General features: G+C 40.3%; 2 long non-coding RNA genes across 3 annotated transcripts; both read right to left on the reverse strand.

Moving 5' to 3' along the window:
- Window positions 1-9722: 9722 nt before the first annotated feature.
- Window positions 9723-10311, reverse strand: LOC121654234. Its single transcript, XR_006012922.1, has 3 exons — window positions 10258-10311; window positions 10063-10174; window positions 9723-9981 (listed from the first exon to the last, which is right to left on the reverse strand). It is a non-coding gene; the product is annotated as an uncharacterized LOC121654234 (long non-coding RNA).
- Window positions 10312-12172: 1861 nt separating this feature from the next.
- LOC121654233 lies at window positions 12173-13456 on the reverse strand. Of its 2 annotated transcripts, none has more exons than XR_006012921.1 (3): window positions 13369-13456; window positions 13079-13307; window positions 12173-12543 (listed from the first exon to the last, which is right to left on the reverse strand). It is a non-coding gene; the product is annotated as an uncharacterized LOC121654233 (long non-coding RNA). The 2 variants fall into 2 exon arrangements; XR_006012920.1 differs by lacking the exon at window positions 12173-12543 and adding an exon at window positions 12947-13004.
- Window positions 13457-21724: the final 8268 nt, after the last annotated feature.

The following is a 21724-nucleotide window of genomic DNA, read 5'->3' on the forward strand; positions in this document are numbered from 1 at the left end:
TGATTCCTATTTAGATGGAAGTCTCATCATTCTAACATACATCCTCTTAAAGAGTTCACGAGACAGCAGTGGCAAGGCAGTAAAACTCAGACAATCTCAGGTGCAGCCAGAAAGAAAGAGATGAAAAGTCTCTGAGCTTAGGGTCGATAATGCAATGAGAAAAGTGAAGAGGCAGCAGCAACACCTCTGCTCTATCGTCACCATCTCTAGCAAGCAGAAGTTAATAATGCATTGTGCAGTTTGAAAAAGAGACAAAACTTCAAATGGTTTCAACATTTGCTGTAGAAACAGTGTTCAAAAAACAAAAATCCCTGTGAGATGTTGGCAGATGGACCTGCTAGAAAACACTGTAAATAATGGCTAGGTCCCAATTTTGTCAGTCACCCTCACTTACACATGGTTAGCTTTGGTAACATGCACATCAGACTTTCTATTCATCAAATACCCACTTATTTTCACACAAGTGAGACAGTCAACAAACGTAAGTAGGATGAAAAGAAGTTGTCCTTCAGAATCCAGATGACAGTATTTTATATTTGCAATTAAGAGAGGTCAAGATAAAGCAGAGCCATGCAGTGTTTAACTTAAAAATGCTATATACAGTGTGTGCAGAATTATTAGGCAAATGAGTATTTTGATCACATCATCCTCTTTATGCATGTTGTTTTACTCCAACCGGTATAGGCTGGAAAGCCTACTACCAATTAAGCGTATCAGGTGATGTGCATCTCTGTAATGAGAAGGGGTGTGGTCTAATGACATCAACACCCTATATCAGGTGTGCATAATTATTAGGCAACTTCCTTTCCTTTGGCAAAATGGTGATTTGTGATTTGACGGACTCTGAAAAGTCAAAAATAGTGAGATGTCTTGCAGAGGGATGCAGCACTCTTAAAATTGCTAAGCTTTTGAGGCATGATCATCGAACAATCAAGCGTTTCATTCAAAATAGTCAACAGGGTTGCAAGAAGCGTGTTGAAAAAACAAGGCGCAAAATAACTGCCCATGAATTGAGGAAAATCAAGCGTGAAGCTGCCAAGATGCCGTTGGCCACCAGTTTTGCCATATTTCAGAGCTGCAACATCACTGGAGTGCCAAGAAGCACAAGGTGTGCAATACTCAGGGACATGGCCAAGGTAAGGAAGGCTGAAAATCGACCACCACTGAACAAGACACACAAGATAAAACGTCAAGACTGGGCCAAGAAATATCATAAGACTGATTTTTCTAAGGTTTTATGGACTGATGAAATGAGAGTGAGTCTTGATGGGCCAGATGGATGGGCCCGTGGCTGGATCAGTACAGGGCAGAGAGCTCCACTCCGACTCAGATGCCAGCAAGGTGGAGGTGGGATACTGGTATGGGCTGATATCATCAAAGATGAGCTTGTGGGACCTTTTTGGGTTGAGGATGGAGTCAAGCTCAACTCCCAGTCCTACTGCCAGTTTCTGGAAGACACCTTCTTCAAGCAGTGGTACAGGAAGAAGTCAGCATCATTCAAGAAAAACATGATTTTCATACAGGACAATGCTCCATCACACGCATCCAAGTACTCCACTGCGTGGCTGGCCAGAAAAGGTCTAAAAGAAGAAAAAATAATGACATGGCTTCTTTGTTCACCTGATCTTATCCCCATAGAGAACCTGTGGTCCCTCATCAAATGTGAGATCTACAGGGAGGGAAAACAGTACACCTCTCTGAACAGTGTCTGGGAGGCTGTGGTTGCTGCTGCAAGCAATGTTGATCGTGAACAGATCAAGACACTGACAGAATCTATGGATGGCAGGCTTTTGAGTGTCCTCGCAAAGAAAGGTGGTTATATTGGTCACTGATTTGTTTTTGTTTTGTTTTTGAATGCCAGAATGTATATTTGTAAATTTTGAGTTGTTATATTGGTTTCCCTGGTGAAAATAAATAAGTGAAATGGGTATATATTTAGTTTTGGTTAAGTTGCCTAATAATTATGCACAGTAATAGTCACCTGCACACACAGATATCCTCCTAAGATACTAAAACCAAAAAAGCCCCACTCCAACTTCCAAAAATATTCAGCTTTGATATTAATGAGTCTTTTGTGTTCATTGCGAACATAGTTGTTGTTTAATAATAAAATTAATCCTCAAAAATACAGCTTGCCTAATAATTCTGCACACCCTGTACTACCATCCTTAAAATGATATAAGTAGTAGGGTTCAGAAGTGTCAAAATCATGTTGTATGATAATCATATAGTCACAGTAAATGGTTCATTCTGAACTACAACTTGCAACTACAAACTCTGAATTGTGGTTCTGATTGGGTTTTTCCTTTGTGATTCTGAGGGAGGTTTTTCCTTCCTGGTTCTTGTTCTGATAAATCTTTTTCTTCCTGGTGCTGGTTCTGATGGAGGTTATCTTTCCAAAGTGTAGTTCTGATTTCCTTTTCTGTTTTCCTTTCCAATGCTGCTTCTCATTGGGATTTTCCTGCCAGGTTCTGGTTCTGATGGAGGTTTTCCTTCATGGTGCTGGTTTTGATGAAGGTTTTCGTTCCTTATTTTGGTTCTGATGAGAACCACCACCAAGAAGGACAACCTCCATCAGTGCCAGAACCAGGATGGAAAACCTACATCAGAACCAGCACCAGAAAGAAAAACTTCCATCAGAACCAGAACTAGGAAAAATAACTCCATCAGAACCAGAACCAGGAAAACACCTTCATAAGAACTGTAGTTGGAGCACACCCTCCAGTCCCCCTTTTTGAAGAGGGGGACCACCAGTGACGAAAAATCCTAAACTGCCAAGTCATACAATTTTACTATTTACACTTTTAATGGACGACCACTGAATGCTCTTGTCTTGAAAGAATAAAATTATTTAACAAAGCAGAGTCAGTCAGCATTGTTTCCCTCTGTGCGGTATAACCAACTGGAGACTTTTGAGACAACAGTGTCTTCAGGATTAGTCCATAAATTGGTCTGCTTCATGCTGCAGTGATGGACTGTGGGTACATTCTGCCACATCAATAACTCTTTGGAATCCAATGAATAATTTCAGCACTGTAAGAAGGCACTGGTAAATCTAATTCATTATTGATAACTACTATCAAACGATGCACGCTACATGCTAGTTAAGTAGGCCATCTTTAGTGAGCAAATTGCCTGGGAATGCTATAAACATTCATCATATGTTGGATGTAATAAATCATCACAGGAGTTAAAGTGGCTGCGCTGCTCTCCAAACAGCAGGGCCTCGCCTATCTGTTCTTTTTATGCCCATTTGTTTTCAATGAGACAAGTAATCAGGTTTGGAGATGAAATTGTTGCAATAAAGGTGGTTATTTTAAAATAGCCACAGGGTGCAGCAAATACTGAGCCTTTTTACACACTTAGGCCTGATAGCTTGAATATAACCTGCTGGGGCTAATGGGCAGTTTAGTAAACAAAGTACACAACTGAAAAAAGAGCTGATAATAAAAGCAAAAAGTTGGCTCAGAAGTTATAAAACTTAATACATGAAAGATTTGGAGGAAGTTCTTATCTGATTTAGGTTTTTATTTTATCTTTTTTATTTTATATATCTATTGGCAGAGTTATTGATTACACTACACACAGAAAATTCTTCATTATATATAAAATTTTTTTGTTTTTAACTATTTGGTCTTATATTTGTGAATTGTGATACCACAGGATGAGATAAAATTTAAACACTTATCTTTGAAAGAAACTCTATATATTCTTTGTCCATGATAATATTGTAGTGAAATAAATGTTTCTAAATGGGACACAGTGTAAAAACAAACTGTATTAGACATGGTTTTTCCCACATTGTCTTAAAACTAATCTAGTGCTAACATATAACAGCATTTGCACTGCTATGTAGCTTCATGCTAACATCAGGTTAATAGCCTTACATGTCATTATTAGTTGTACTTGCACCGGGTCAAAATCTCTTCTGGAAATGTGCAGCCAAAAGTTAATATTTTTAAAAGATGACACAATAGGAAACCACAAAATATACTTCAAACTGGTGTCGTGATACTAGTGATCCACACAGGTAGGGAAACTAGGGACGGATGTATCGATAGTCTGGAATTGATACTTTGATATTAGCCAGTCCAGCTTTTGGATTTGATAATCTTTTGAGTATCAAGATACCACACTGATACCAAACATGCCATTTGTTTTCCCTTCTGAGAGATGAAGGCAATAAAATTGTGTACGAAGCTCAGACACTGTATTCCTTCTGTATTCCTTATGTTCCGTAAATAGCAACAACCGTTTCATGTGTCGCCGTCCTCCACTAGCGGGCAGTGATGAGTTCAGAGTTCGCTCCAACGTTAGCCAACGTTAGTTTCAGACACCGTTTGGCGGCGGTAATGCGTCGTTATATGGTTGTTTCCTACTGACCAACACACTCTCACACTCACATATAGTCTTTCTTCAAAAGCTCATGCAATTTCTACAGTTGTCCTCGTCTTCATTCTTCTTCTGCTTTTTTGTTCCTTTCCTGATCTTCTTCTTCTTCTCTGGTTTGTTTCTTTTGCTGGTCCATGTCAGCTATTCTGTTCAGCGCTGCCCCCGCAATTTCCAGTGGTATTGCTCCATCTTCTGCGTCAAGCGACAGATAGTTAAGCTCTCTGAAAATGGACCAAAGTATGCACATAACTGACACAGAAGACAGACGAAACTGTCCGTCCGTCTGCGTGTCCGTCTTCTGCGTCCAGCATAAATGGGCTTTAACAGGGTCTTGATGATGCTGCTATGAATAGTGATGATGAGATTTTGTTTAGTTGTTTTCCTGATTTACTGCACATAGTTTTATTATATTCATTATATTACTATTGCACATTTTTATTCTCCATTTAATAAATGTGAATAATCTTACATTATTCTGCAATTTTATTATATTAGCATTTGTAAAAATATTTGAACCTATTTTTGTTTAATTTACTCATCAGTATAATTTATGTTTTGAAAGCATTTCTTTTAAGTATTGATGTTCTTCAGTTTATTTATATTTCATACTGCCCTTGCAGTAAAATCCACACTTATATGGTGTAGATTTGCAAAGTCTGCAACTAGCAAGTCTACACCATATAAGTTCAGATCCGTTTATATGCGTTGGTGGGCGTGGCTTTATGCCTGCAGGGCGAGAACCCGCCTATTTGCATCTAGAGGGAGGGGGCTGTGAAGTTTTTAATGAACACTGTACAATCATGATTTTCCTTTAAGGGCCAGAAAGTATCGATATCAGTGTTGATGAAAATGTAGCATAAACTAATGTTATTGTGTCGACAGGAAATGTTTTCATTTGGCTCATCCGTACTGGAAAGCTGTTTTTGTCGTCCTCCACTGACCTGTCAATCACCTGAGATGGGACCAGGAATGTCCAATAAGATTTCTGATTTCCACACAGCTTGTGTAACCTGTTTGTTTGCTTGTAATGATTTTTCATTGGCGTGTCTGAAGGTTGAAGAACATCAATAGTGTGTGAATGACTGAATTCCACCCTTATAAAAAACTGATGAAGACATTCCTGTTATACATCTTGTGTTAAAGAGGTCTATGTGAACAGTTACAGTGCTAATGGGACTCTACCTACCTGAGCACAGGGCAAAAAGCAAATATTTCTTTTGGACTGAGACTCAAGTAATGCTGAATAAAACCAGGATTGTTTGCATGGCTGACCTAGACAAAGTGTACTGGACTGATCACAGGAGCTAGCGTAGAACAGAACGTGGTCTTTGTAAACCTTTTATTAGTTTGATAAAAATGCAACTGAGTCTCAAAATATCTTAAAATATGACCTCATTGTTGCAGGTTTTCTTTAACAAATGGTGCTATTTCAGGTATAAAAATACTAATTGTGACGCTTTAACATTTGCTCATTTTGTAACGGCTCAGCAGATTACACCCACAAAAGATCATAAACCTCAGGATAGAAAGCAATGCCTGGCTCAGGCAGCTGGCTCTTTAGTTGAAATGATGAGATCCTTGCAGGAATTCTCTCAAGAGAGCTGCTGGTGACAGGTGAACAGGTGATAATCAGGAATGCAAACAGGATAATTAACAGGACTCAAAAACTCTGACTCAGATAGGGAATTCCAAGAGGTCTGATGTTACATTCCATCCATCCAACCAGGAAAAATGAGCCTGATGCAGAATCCAAATCAAATCCGACAGAACAGTCCAAGACCAAAAAAAATAAAAACAAAAACACAAAAGCCACAAGATGAGGGAGGCAGGGACAAAAAGGTAGAAGCAGGTCATAGTACACAAAAAGACCGAAACAGACTGAGCAGAGCTGGATACGCTCCGAAGGTCCTGCTTAAATAAGGGGCCTCACAGGTGAGGAGCATCAGCAACTGGGCTGACAAAAGATGCGTTCAGAGGTGGCTGGGAAATACCAACAACACCCTAAGACCATGATACATATAAAAGGGCAGTGCACCCTAAAATGTGTTTTTTGACAACACAGTATTACTTAATTGTGATGAAAACCCCCTTTTGCCGAACAAGTTTGCTTTGCCCAGGGGAGGCTTATGGGTATAAGGCTCCTCTTGATACTCTGATTCATTTATTGATTTATTTACTTTGAATCATGGAATCTATGTAATGTCGCTTGACCTGACTGGAGGGGACAGAAAAAGAAGAAAGACAGCAAAAACAAGCAAAAAGGGAAAGCACAAAGAGGAGACAAAAACTCCAGCCCTACCCAGAGGGTGGCAGAGGAGAACCTCAGCCTGAGCCACCAGCCCCGCCATCCGGGGCGGCCCGAGCGAAGGATCCAGGGTCCCAGGAGCCCAGGGACAGCAGGGACAACAGAGACAGACCCCCACCCCCCCAAAAGGCAAAGGGCCTGCACCATGCCAAGGAACCGGGACCCCCAGACAACCACCCGGCAAGGGCCAGCACATACCGCAATGCTCCAGCTGCAAACCACGGGAACCAGGGCGCCATTGACCCCCCTCCCCCTCCCTGCACCTACCTACTCCAACCTCCACCCCATATAACCACTCACTCACACCCTCCCCTGCGCTGTACCTATAAACACGCACTATCAAACAGTCACATAACACATAACCCTCCCACCATGCCCCGTGGGGCAAGACCCAGGCGGGCCAGAGAACAGCAAGCCCCGAGCACGGTCCACCCCCCCCAAGATGCGGCAGACCAAGCATCCCCCCCATAGCCAGCAGCCCATCAGCACAGTAAAAACCGGGTCCTGACTCCCAGGGCAGCCACTTCCCCCTGCCACATACCGGGGGAACAGATGTGAGAGGTCCCGATTACTCTACCCCCCCCTGCTCCTGTTTATGAAGTGTGTTGTTTGCAATTAAAATTGAGGGGCAGTGACCACATAGTCCTGGGACTGAGGCCACCTTAGTGGCCCCGCCCGCCATGCACTATATGGCGCGCCCCCCAGATGTTGTTTATGTGTTGTGTGTCTTGTGTTTTGAAGTCTGAGTGCAATTAAAACAGAGGCGAGTTGCCACAGGATGCAAACGAGGAGGCCACTTAAACCCCCTGTACTGTTGATAAAATTTGTATTTTTTTTTTTATTTCTTTAAAAAGTTGGATTTTGAGGGTCAAAAATGGCTCATAAATCCCATAACAGGGTAAAACCAGGTATTGTTTTTAGTGACATAGAGCCATACTTGAGCTGTACTTGGTGCTTCCCTACGTCATAAGAAAATTTGAAAAACCTCACAGCTCCTCCCTCCAGATGCAAAAAGACTGGTCCTCGGGTTGTAGGCATAGAAAACCACACCCACCAACACATTTCAACGGATGTTAATTTATTTGGTGTACATTTGTTAGTTTCAGACTTCTATTCTTTCACAAAGTTTCTGATTAAAATGTAACTACACCCCCTGGACAAGTGGTGTGGTGTTTACTTTTAATTGTGTGGTGCTTGTTTTTTTTTCCTGTTTATTGTTTCAGTTGCTGTGAATCTTTTTTGGTGCATGTTAATTGGGAGGGGCTATTTTTTTTATTTACCTTTTTTAAAAAAGTTTTTTTTTTTTTTTTTTTTTTTTTAAAGCCCCTGTTAGTTTTTATTGGACTTTTAGGCTGAATAGCTAACTTTAAGTGGGCATTTTATTTTAATAATTTGTAATTTCATTTGGAAAATTTTGCTGCCTTTTTTATTTTCTTCCTTGGCAATACGAATTGTGCTTTCACCTGAGGGGTATTGCACGAAACCAGAATAAAGCAATCCAGGATAATTAAGCAAGCCCAGCTTGACCTAGCTTGCGCGGCCTATCCTGGCTTAATTGGTTGCACGTTTGCTGAGCCAGGATGAGAAGGTGTGGCTAGGTTAAGCCAGGTGAAGATAGTTGGGATAAGTGCGTGTGCACGGCATACTGAAGCAGACCTCGCGATCGCTCACAGAATCACCGATGGGGAAATGGATAAAAGTCGCGCGTCCTACGTCACGGCCGCTGAACAACAGCTCCTGACGGAGTTCTCTGACGAAGTTAAGGATATTATAAGGAAAAAAGGCAATACCAATGCCATAAGTAAAGAACGCGAGAGAGCCTGGCAGACAATAGCCGACCGGCTCAATGCGTAAGTAGTCAAAAACTGTACAATTAATAAACAGTGCTCCACTGGAACTGTCATAATTAGGCTACAATTAAAGGAGTTACTTTTCAAATCCACTAACTGTTGTATACTTTAAGAGGGACAAGCAGGTGCATGTTACTCAGGAAATGTAGAGTATGATTAGGTGCAAACAATTATCCACAATGTGTCATTTAATCTATTTTCCTCATGTAACGTTTTTATCTATTTTATCTTTCTGTCCTTCATAAAGGACAAACCTGTCTGGCCATAAAAGGACCTGGCAGCAAGAAAAAATTAAATATAAGAACATTTTGCAGGCTGGCAAGTGACTCCAAAGTAGATAACCGTGAACAAATGAGGTGAATAGATGAGCTGACATGTTCAATGTCTGTATGATTGTAGCAGTTAAAAAAAGGCCTATAGAACTGGCACAGGGGGCAGCCCACCAAGCCAGGATGTGACTCCAGCAGAGGAACTGGCACTCCATTTAAATAAAGGGAGGCCAGTGATGGAGGGGATCCAGGGAGGGACAATAACTGACTCTGTCCCAGCCACAGAAACTGTCCGCTTCATACAAGGTACACAAAGTACTGCAATTCTACTGCACATGGAACACAATCAAATATAATATAGTGTCTGACTTTGGATAACCTTGCAGTGTCTGGGAACACAATTACACTTTTGGAGCCACCAGAAGATGATCCGGTTAGTACAGTGTCTCGAAATCACAGGCTTGGTATGTTCTGTGAAATCTTAATCCAAGTCCTCTCGCTGCATGTATACGGCAGGGGGAAGGCACATCTGCAGCTGCAGAATGCACGTCTGCAGATGAGGAGACTGTGTCGGTGGAGTCCAGAAGGCTTGAGGCATATCAGTTTTATGGGATTGGCCTGCTTATTTATTCCATGAAGGATATGAAGTCAGTGATGTGGTGCTAATAGAAAATGTGTAACAGGACCCGGATGCTGCACAGTCTCCTAAGCGGCCTGGTAACATTGTGAGTATTGGCTAAAGTACATCTACGTTATGAACAAATCCTGCTGTGCTAACTGACATTTCCGTTACAGACTTCACAAACTGTCAGAACGCTTTATTCAGGGCACCTGGAGAGAGAGATAGAGCTGGCAGATGTTAAAATCAGACTCAAAAAGAGAAAGCTCCAAGAAATAGGTCTCTCCTTTCTTAGGCCTGCAATGTTATGCAGTACTACGCATGCAGCAATAACATCACAGGCTCTGTCCGGGGAAATCCTCAGGTGGTGCAGGCACTGAAACCGAGATTTCAGAAGGCCGAAGGTCATCTCGATTCGAGCCCTTGTCTTGGTGTGTGCATGGTTGTAGGCCTGCTGTGGTGGGGTTTGGGGATCTGCAAGGGGAGTCAAGAGGAATGACTCACAGGCGTATCCTTTATCTCCCAGCAGCACACCAGAGAATTCACCTGATAATACAAAATATAATTTAGAAAACAGAGTTACACACACAATGTCCAAGGTGCTTACAGTACAAATGTGTGGGCTACCTTGTGAAAGTCTCTCATAAATTGGACTAGCCCAAAAGACTCTAGAGTCATGCACTGAGCCAGGCCACTTTGCCTCTAAATTGCTCACAAGGCAGTCAGCATCACAGATCATCTGAAATATTTAGTTGTAGCCTATTAAGGTCATTAAATGCACAGAACAGATTCATGTAGGTCATAACCACAAATCACTCTTACCTGAACATTGATGCTGTGGAAGGATTTCCTGTTAATGTAATCTCCCTCATGTTCACCTGAGGGGCGTCTGATTCTTATGTGTGTGCAATCCACTGCCCCAATGATGTTAGGGAAAGCTGTAACAAAAAATAGTGAGTATCCAACTGTGACAGATATACTTAGAAACTAATGGGTGCACATTAAAATTGAGGTTACCTGCAATCTTGTAAAACTCCTCCTTGATGTAGAGGGGTCTTCTGTGGCCAGGGAAGGTGATGAATATATTGCTGAATGATTTCAGCGCCAGACAAACGCATCTGATTGTCCGGCAAATGGTTCCTTTATTGAGGTTCTCTGCATCCCCAACAGAATAAAGGAAGCTCCCACTCGCAAGCCATCTCAATGTGACACAGATCATCTGTGGTACAGTGAGGGCATGGCTTCGCGCTGTCTGGTGCTGTATTTTTGGACTCAGCAGCCTACATAAATATCCTAGTCCATCACCCGAAAATCTGTATCTTTCAATGACATAGTCATCTCCAAAGGTCAGGGGATGTGAGCTGTCCCTGAAGACTCGTTCACGTCTGAATGCTCTTCTGAGGATGCGGGCTTCCTCGTCCAGCACATCCTCCGAAAAAGGGCGAGCCATTATGAAGAGGGAACAGGTGAAGGGGAGTTGGACCTAAATATTCTACGTTGCCCTCGTCACGGATTTCTTTGAATACACCTTTGTAACCTCATCCGCTGTGTTTTGTAATCTCAATTAATGCAATAAAACACATTTATAAAACCTCTGACAGCAATTTGACGAGCAGTCTTCATTAGCATAGCAATATAACACTTGGCCTGATGAAATCATGCACTTATGACCAAGTTGATATTGTGTGATGAAATCGTGATCCTGTATTTAAATAAAATGACTAAAAAAAATAAATAAATTATATGCACTGCACTGCACTAGCACTACACGACAGCACCTGGGTCTAACTGGACTCAAAGCGGTCTGACTAACACTTAATTATGACGTCCCATCTTGTTTGAATTCATGCTTGTGTTGTTCTTACTCTCAAATGTAAGTCGCTTTGGATAAAAGCGTCTGCTAAATGACTGTAGAATAGAATAGAGTAATAATACTACAACTCGAATCCATATAAAAAGACTGTTGCGATTACGAACAGATTTCGATTAAATGTACAGTGACTGTATATGTAATATTTTAATACTGGATGATTAAAATGACGCGCCATACTTAGGAAGACCATGGACATGCTGTAAAACACATTAATTCCTCACAGAATTGACGTTGGACATGCAGGTGACTCGCTAGGATTAATCTTAGCCTGAGCAGTTAGCCTGGTCTGGAGCAGGCTAGCTGCAGCGGATAAATCACCACAGTAACTTGGCCGGGATTAGTTTGAGCTGCTTTCATGCAACCGACTTAGGGCTAAATTCAGCCAGGATAACCAACATATCCCGGCTTAATCGCTTATCTTGGTTTCGTGCAATACCCCTCTGGTCACTTCATATCCCATCACAAAAGTTGCAGGTTCTCCTCAAACATACCCCTAACATACATCTAAAGTCCCCACCATTACAAGTTTTTCTACTTTCTGCATAATTTCATTCACTGCCAAATTTTGAAAAATGCCTGAACTGCAAGGGTTGGGGTGGGAGGTGTGGGGTGAACAGGGAGTAGAGAGTGGGCGGGTTGTAAATACACAGGCAGAAATGATTGGCAGATAAATTATTCCTGCGATCCTGTGAACTCCAGCTTACATCTTTAACCCCACCTCCAATAACACAAGAGTCACGCTCTATAAATTAACTATTAGATAATGTAGTGGAGGGTAGAGGATATGTAAAAGAAAAGGGAAAAGAGACCAAGTGAATAAACGTTCCAGTGTAATTCAAACCAGATTTAGCTTGTTCTCCTCTTCCATCATTTTACTTATATAATGATTATATGATTCTTTTGCATCAAGCTCCCTTTCCTGGCAGGAATCAATACTTTAATCATAGGCACAATACACTCCTCTCGATGTGCCTATCTTCCATGAAATTGGCTATTTAGAATTTGTGAAACTGCTAATCACCACACTGCAAATCCCAGAGAAAATTAACAGGGGAACACCAAGATGTTACGTCTCAAATAGGGAGAAAAAGAACTTCTGTACAAAGATGGTGACTCGCATCTTGGCTACTCTGACCCAGATTGCTGAGACACCACAGGGGTGGGTCCACAGTCCTCTCCTCTTCATGTACAGCTCGCCTGGTCACCACAGACTCCATTGTAAAATTAGCAGATGACTGCAAACAAATAACAGAAGATTAAAAGGTGGAGCAAGCTGTTGGCTACATGCATAAACAAAGAACTGCTTTAAACACCTTGGCCCAGTTTCCCATTCGGATATTAAGCCCTAATTCTAGACTAAATCATGTTTTAAATCTGGACTTACTGAAACAGCTTTCTCAGAGGTGGATTAAAATAGTCAAACTTTTTTAGAGTTCTAGTCTCGAGTTAAATAATCCCCTGTCTCAAAAAATAACGAGCTTGTCCAGGTCTAAATGAAAACTTAAATTAAACCTGGGCAGAGGCAGGTTAAACTCCACAATAAAAAAAAAAAAAAAAAAAAAAAAAGACTATGCTTTACAGTGTTTGTCACCGTTCAGCAAACTAGACCCTCAATAAGTGTCAGATTGGATAAATAAGATTTATTATAATGAGAAACATTCTACAACCCTGGAAACAGGTTTGTTAGTCAGCTTGCCTGTGAAAGTAGGAGAACAGGGATGAGAACCAGAGTGATCTGAAGGGAATGTTCTAAGTATGATGACCATGTACCAGCAGAGGAGAAGGAATCCAATTGTGAGATCTCAGAAAGAGAGAGAGAGCCGCAATGGGGAACTCCACCAGGGGCTGTTGGAACTGCTGAACCAGAAACAGTGTTAGTATAACCAAATGGTTAAATAGTGCTGGGTTTTCTAATTTGGGTTGAGCCTTCCCAAAGGTTCAGATAACTCCTCCAATCCATTCAAAGGGAAGTAACAAGGTCCGTAATCCACATCCAATCCTAAAAGACAATCCAAATGTCAGGGTGCCAAAATATCCACAGACGAATTAGACAGAATTACCAGAGTGGGGAAGGCAGGAACAAAAGCTTCAGGAGGTAACAGGTCTGCAGGCAGGACAGAAGGCTAGAAACACGCTGGAGTAAACAGATGCTCTGGCAATGAGAAGTGGATAAACTCAGGTTTATATTGGACATAGTACAGGTGGAGCACATCAGCAATCAGAGCCAGCAATCAGAGGAAGTGGGAAAATGCCTTCAGGGACAGCTGGGAAATATCAACCCCAGCCTAAGTACCATGGCAGTTTGGTGTAAATGGATTACTTTGTCTACATCAGTGGTCAATGTTATCTTGACTAATGATGAGATTAATGATAAACTAAGGATAAACTTAACTTCAAATCATTTATGCTCATACAGCAAAAAGTTTTTCTTTTTTAGTTTGTGGAAGTAAACTGTAGAATAGTTTGAAAGTTGAGTTAAGGAGTTAAAAGATGAATAACCTTGAAAGTATAAAGATATGGTTTATCACAAGTATGCAAGTACTGAATGTGTTTAAAGATCACCAGCTGTGTATGGAGCATTGGTCATTGTTGAGTCCATTTGCCTTCTAAATGTGATATAAGTATATAAAAATGTGTATTTGTGGATGTGTGGTACCAGTCGGGAGTTTGAGCACGCTCATTTAGGTCTGATGGCCAGGGTTTGACTGGTGCTGTATGTTTATACATGCCTATGTATTCTTATTATAGTAGTATATATTTTATACATATTTACACTTTTGGCTTTTGTGTAGGAAGCTGACTGACTGGGCTTGTTGGAAGGTGATTTGTGTTGATGTGGATGGGGGGTGAGGATAAATAAACTAAGCTTCTTTCCATTCCTTTTCAAACATGAAATTAAATTGCGTCTTGATTGTTTTTGTGTTTAAATGTGGTGGGCTGTCCACCTGCTTGTTTTCTTTTGCTTGTTTGTTTTGGCGGTGTGGCTCAGTGGGTAGAGTGGTCGTCTTGTAGCCTGAGGGTTGCCGGTTCAATCCTCAGCCTGTCAAGCTCATGTAGAGGTATCCCTGAGCAAGACACTGAACCCCAAATTGCTCCTGATGGGTCGTGGTTAGAGCCTTGCATGACAGCTTCTGCCATCATTGTGTGAATGTGATGTATGATGTGAAGTGCTTTAGGTATCATTCCAGGTACAGTAAAGAGTTATATAAATACAGACCATTTATCATTTGTTTTGTTTGGTTTTTCTGACATGTTTGAAATAAATTACTATTACTGCTGAGAACAGATTACACAAAGCTCTCACATGCTGCTCACATCAGACCACCTCCAAGACACATTTGTAGGAATATGGTAACTTCCCGTAGTAATTGGTTGTATTGATGGATGTCATATAGTCATTAGGTGTTTTTCAATAGAAGATGCTGAACTGTACAGGAATCATAAAAACTGGTTTTCAATAAACGTAGGTGTCTGCACTTCAACTAGCTCTCTAACATTTTTTGAACGTTGGAGCAGTCCAACACATGATGACTTAGAAAGTTTCTAAAACTCCTCTGTGCTTTGATTTGAAGCAGGGCAACAGGCAATCAAGGTCAGGTCATCTTTTTCTAGACAAAAATTCCAATATTAGTCAGTCACATTTCAGAAGTAAAGGCCCTGACTGTTTTTTTTTATCAGTGCAAAAGATACTTTTAAGCTTATGCTAACCTGCTCAGGACAAACAGGATATACACTGTAGCAAATATGGGTGAGTTTTCCTGAGCAGTGGCTATTGTTTTCTTCAGCTCTATTGTAATGTTTGTCCACAGGACCTTTTATAAGCAAAAATGGGAATATGTGTGGGTGTATGTCTCACATGAGAAAACACACATTTATTTCATAGTGAAATGTATGTTTTCAGGCTGTCATAGATATTATAAATCTTACCTGAAGTTGTTGAAGGTTTTATTGGTTAATTTTTTCATTTGAATCATTTTCATCCACAGACAGTCCATGCATTTCCTTTTTTGGTTTCTGTGGTTGAATCATGTTTGTCTTCAGTTGTCGGGTACTTTGAATGATTTCTTTGAAAATCATTTCTGTGTGGAGTTTGCATGTTCTCCCCGTGTATGCGTGGGTTCTCTCCGGGTACTCCGGCTTCCTCCCACCATCCAAAAACATGCATGTTAGGTTAATTGATGACTCTAAATTCTCTCTAGAAGTGAGTGTGAGTGGTTGTTTGTTCCCTATGTGTTGGCCCTGCGATGGACTGGTGAACTGTCCAGGGTGTACCCTGCCTCTCACCTGTTAATGCTGGGATAGGCTCCAGCTTATTTTTGACCCGTCATGGAATAAGCGGTACAGAGAATGAGTTGATGAGTTGAGATGAGTCTTTGAAAAGCATTTTCTCACTTTCACTTCCGTCTTTTTAACACTTTCTTTTTCCTTTCTCCATGCTGGATCAAGGGTCTATTCCTGTTTCATACACACAGATTGCTAAAATTTATATTAGACTAATTCCACCCCAGGTTTTCAGAGCACCCTCACCTTCGCACCATGAGGACATTTTTAATCTGATTTGTCTTCCAACACATGATCAAACTTGTCCTTGATTACCTTAGTCAGAGAATCTGTAGTCTGGAACTAATGCATCTGAAGTTAAGCAATTGGATTAGTGGGAGGAGTGGTAGCCTAGTGATTACAGAGGTGGGCTTGGGTCTGAAGAACCTGGGCTCAAGTACCTGGACTGGCAACGTAAAAACCACTGTGGGCCCCCAAGCAAGGCCCCCAACTGCCCCTCAGGCACTGGAATGTGGCAGCCCACTGCTCCCAGCAACCAGGATGGGTTAAATGCTGAGAAAGAATTTCCCATCTTGGGATTAATAAAGTATAATAGTGTGGATTAATTTGATTAGTATAGTCCTGGTTTTATTTAAGTCCTGAATGTGAAACTGTCCACTTCAGTCTACATTTTGATTGTTTTCATCTGCTCCACATTTCCCATCAGGTGTGGAAGGTTCTGCAGAGGCTCTACTTTCTCAGGAAGTTGAAGCAGATTTGCGTCCCTGCTGAAAGCAAAGAGAGGAACTTCTGTGGGTGGTGAGGATGACAAAAAGAGGGACTGGGACCAAGATTTGTGCTGAAAAACATGAAAGCATCCCACAGACAGTACATGTCTTTTAAAGCATCCTAATGGGTTGCCCATTCAGAGGGAGACTGAGTGGGCCTCCTTTTATAGTAGGAGATGAATCATGCATGAAGAATGAATAATAAAAAGCATATCTTCTATAGTCATGTAACATGATGGGTTTTCTTAACAGCATGGTGGTATGCCACGACCTACAAGTTGGGCTGAGCTTTTTCTTCTCATGTTTCTTTAAATCTTCCTTTTGTAATATAATATCATTAATCTCATTTACCAATGAGTGGCCACATTCCTTCTTTTAATTTAAAATGCCTCAAACACGGAATTTAATCAAGTGTTGGTTACTGTGGCTCAAGTATCCCTCAATAAACTGGATTACATTGCTCAATAACGCCATGTGTTGACATAAAATTTGCTTTTAAAGATTAAGTTACCTGACTAGAAAGAACAATATGGATTTCTTTTTGTTTGTGTGTGTGTGTGTGTGTGCGGGGGGGAGTGGTTGTTGTATTGATCTCATTGTCTTTCAATAATGCAACCATGAAGAACAAGTGCTTTAATGCATTTATTAATGAAACTGTTCAGGGTAGAACAGTATGAGGGGGATTTGCTTCCCTGCAAAGACCTTTGATTTACAGCAGCTCACACAGGTTAATCCTTCTGTCCTGCTTCATGTTGCTTCATAGCTGTAACTGCATTAATCACATGTGATTATCTAAGCCCCACTTGCCTTTGTGTTGTGCAACAATAGACAAAGAAGTTCTTTCCTTTTAGTTTTTTAAAATTATAACATGACAGATAAAATTAAATAGTTTAAGACCAATCCACATTTCCATCTACTATGGATTCATGCTTACAGATAAAGCAAAACAGCTGAAGTTAATTGAGTAGCAATGATTTTTGTGGAAATTAAGAAAAATCTTTACTTTAGCAGCTTTCTGACAAAAAGGATTAAAAATTTATAAACTGAGAACACTTAGATGGACGGATGTGTTTTACAGAAATATGTGGTGTGTTCTTGTGGTTGAAGGTTTATCTGCTCTCTTTGCATTTCCTCTTTTAGGTCAAACTCTTTCTGATGATGAACTTGGACATGTTGGCTGAGAACAAGGCTCAGGGTTATCGCTCTCTTGCAGAGGTCTTGCTGCCAATGGACCCTGACAAGCTGCTGAGTCCCACTGAGGCTGTAAACTCTTTTTTCCACAAATGTTAGAGAAGTGGTTAAAAGCTACAGAAAAAGCCAAAAGTTTGCTGTTGAATTTAAAGCAATTTATAGTTTCATTATGATAGGTATGAAATAAGACACAAAGAACTCAGGTTGAGGTTATCAACATCGCGATGAGGAGAGACAGTGGTTCAGCACTCAGAGAGTATCTGACGTCAACTCCGAAGTCTCAACCTCAGCGCAGCCTTTTTATTATGCGGATTATGGAAATTACATGAATCAGTAGCGCAAGCAAGTCAGAATGGAAAAGCACAGCATTCATCATTTCAAAGCCTTTATCCTGTGTTCTGCAGAACAGCCAAGACTGCAAGTCATTACACAAGCTTAAAAGAGGAACTTTAAGATGTCAACACCTCTGCTTACTTTAACACATTAGTGTTCCGTTGATCTAAAGATAGTTCTAAAATTGTTGCAGTGGTGACGCTAAACTGCTTAGAAAGTCAGACACAAAAACATATAACTGCAGACATGGCTTTACGTAAATAAAATAAACTGTATTCAAATAATTAAATGAAGTTCATTCATCATCATGTTTGCCAAAACAGATTCAGAGGCGTATTTGCTGATTTCATGGCACTAAATGGAAAAAGCTGGAGCAAACAAAGGTTCTAACATGGCCCCTTTTCCACTAGTACCTATTCTACTCTACTGAGGACCCTCTGTTTGTATGTGGCATAAACACAACAACGGAGGAAATTGATCGCGATCATACCAACTGCTTGGTCTGTGGCTTTTTGTCAGATTCAGTTAAAGGATTGGACATCATGCTCGTACATTTATGTTGTTTTATTCACATATTTTGTGTGACTCATATGTTGTCGCAGTACTGGTGAGACAATACTTTTCCATTCTGTGAGACATGTGGGTGGAGGGGTCAATATTCTGTAATCATCAGCAGCTAACAGCTGCAGGAGAAAACTAGCTAGAGTCAGTTAAAGCCAGAGTTGGGGTCAGAGAGCATGTGAGTAGAGGACAGTAAGAAGAGGAAACCCCACACTTGTTGGCCAGAGTATGAAAAGACGTAACGTCTTCCTTGTTGTTCAGTTTGAGCTAATTTGATTTATTTGAACCTACATACACAAAAGATTATGATAATTAAAATTAAGTTGATAGCTTATGCAAAACTAATGTTTAATCAATGTATGAGACAGTAACACTATATTTGAAACAAAATACAAGAATATATAAATGACATAAATAGTCCACATGAATCCAAATAATCGCATGGAAGGGACAAAATGATAATGAATGCAAAATAGCATGATATGGTGTGTGAATGAGAATGAGTATGTGTGAGAGAGTTTGATTGAAACGGATGTAAAACTAAATTCTCAGTTTGTATTTGGTTATCTCTGATGAAGAATGAAGTGAGACATCGGAACGTGGCCCACCCTCCTTGTTAAAATGGAAATATGGCAGACCAGGAGCACCCAAGTGAGGCAATTAGTTTACTAAATAACATCTTAAGCACTCCAACTGTTGTTTCGACAATGTCTGAAATGTTGGAACAAAGTTGGCAGCCGTCATCCACACGGACGTCTTCTAAAGAGGCAATCGAGCAAGAAATGCAAGAAATATTCAGGTCAGGTGCATCCGGGAGTGCCAGCAGCATTACCTCCTGAGCTAGCCTCAGTGCTAACACAGTGATGCGGCCACAATTTTATTTAATGACTGCCTGTAAAAAAAAATAAAATAAAAAAAGACCATGAAGATCCAGTTTAAACTGCTTCTATGCTAAGTTGTCTATTATGTGTCCAAGCAACTCTAGTTCATCCCTTGAGTTAGGAGTCTCTTTGCAGCCTGAAAGATTCATAGGTCATAGCTGAGTGGCTTAACAAATAAAACACATTTCTCTGAAAGTGATCAGATAGAAAGACTGGAATGAAAATGTGGGAAAAAGAAAAAATGTTCAGAGAAAAACGACCTTCAGAAAGATGGAGAACTACATTAGTACTGCAACAAAGTCTGACCTCTCTGAAGCAAAATGTAAATAAATTAGCATTGTGCCAAGACTTGCAAATTACTGTATGCTTATATCAGCACGAGACAGAAGAGTAGACATGCTTACATTTATCATGTGTCCAAACACTAACATTTTTTTACCTTTCAACAGGACATCTGAACAGCCAAACATGAAGTCAGCACAGGAAGTACTTCTTAGTCTGGCATCCCAAACTGACACTAACCAAAGATGCAGATTCAACATTAACAGGTCTTCGGTACTGGATGGTGCTCAACGAGGCTTCAAACGACTATCCTATAATCCCATGTACCAGATGTCCATAAAGTTTTCAGATGACTTGGGAATGGATGAAGAGGCTGTGGACCTTGGTGGCCCTAGAAGAGAATTCTTATTTTTTGCTTTTGGAAGCTCTTGCACAGTCACCAATGTTTGAAGGAGGAAATGGCAAACTGAACTTGGCTTTGGACAGTTTCGGTATATTTGGCTTTCATTTAAAAATCTTTTTGTCATATTTGTTTTTCCCGACCTCAGTTTTTTCTCTGGCTTTTCTACCATTTCTACTTATCCTGTGTTTTGTTTTCCATGCCATGTGTGCTTTAGCTCTAAAAGAAGATCGATATTTTATTGCTGGCCGGGCTATTGCTGTAAGTCTTGACCATGGCGGTCCTCCACCAGGATTCATTTCACCAACGTTGTATTCTCGTCTAGTTGGTGGATGTTCCCCAGTGAAGCCTGTGTTGGAAGACATAGCTGATGCAGACCTCAATGAAAATGTTAAAAAGGTAAAAAGGTTTATTTTTCTTCCTCTTAAATGAACCTTTTCCAGTCATATTCATGTGCTTTTTAATATTCTGAATGTTCTACTATAGTTAACACTGTTTGGGAGTTTCTATGTTGTACAAACAAAAGAATATCCCAATTTATAGCTTAGATCCAATCTTCTGCAATGTGAATGATTCAGCAACACCTAACCCCCAGCTGATCAGAAAACGATCAGCAGCTCTGTTAAACAGTTTACTTTATTATATTTATTTTTACCATAACACTATTGAAAGAGCTGCATTTTGAGTTGCCAAATTATTTAAAATTTTCTCTATTGTTGCATTTTCAGGTGTCAGAATGTACACATTTGGCTGACCTGATTCAAGCCATTGAACCACTGCAAGAGTACCTGGCAAATGCTGGGTGTCTCAGACCACTGAAGAGCACTGAGGACAAATACTTGATGGTTCAAGATATTCTCAGGTTTCAAGTGGTGCACCTAGTCAGTGGAGCATTTGAAAGGTTTGTGAAATACGGCTGAGAAGAAATTAAATTGATATTTTTTTTTTTATGATGTGAAGAAACTATTTTTGCTACCATTTTCAACTATATAAATCCAGTGATTAAAAAAAAGAAATCTTAAACTTTTCTTTGTTTTTGTGACACTGATCCCACACAATGTTTGGTGTCAACTTCATATGTTCTATTATAAAATTTACTTTTTGTATACAGTGAATATTTTTTATTGATGTTTACAAAGAATACAACCAGTAGTCATTTTAATGTTTCCAATCTTGCTTTTTCCTAAAATTTTTGCTAGCTGCTAGATTTTGGATTAAACTCAATTGTAACTGTTACTTTGTATAAGTGAGGAGTTGTTCCTATCTGTCTATAATATATGTGTGTGTGTGTGTGGGTGTGTGTGTGTGTGTGTGTGTGTGTATATGTAAGTTTTTGGTTTTCTTGTGTGTCTTGTTTTTATAGATTTATGAAGGGGATGGATGCTATCAGAATGTATCCAGATAGTTTCAGACCCTTAATGTGTCATGAACCATCTCCACTCACTGCTGACATAGTGGATCATCTTTTCAACATCCGGCTGTCTGCAGTAGGAAGCAATAAGAGAAGGGCAGAGGAACGTGTGGTCCCATTTTGGGGGGACTACCTGCAGGATGTTGAAGGTAAATATTGCTGCTAGATATAGCACATTGTTTTATTTCAGTTATCATTATAACATGTTTGTTTTTGGTTGTCTTTTGGATGTTTTTTCTTGTGTTACTTTAGACTTTATGGTAAATTACAGGAGGTTACATTTTTTCTATAGTTTTTGCTTGTGCTTTG

This window comes from Melanotaenia boesemani, chromosome 15 (assembly GCF_017639745.1).
Source record: "Melanotaenia boesemani isolate fMelBoe1 chromosome 15, fMelBoe1.pri, whole genome shotgun sequence".
NCBI lineage: Eukaryota > Metazoa > Chordata > Actinopteri > Atheriniformes > Melanotaeniidae > Melanotaenia > Melanotaenia boesemani.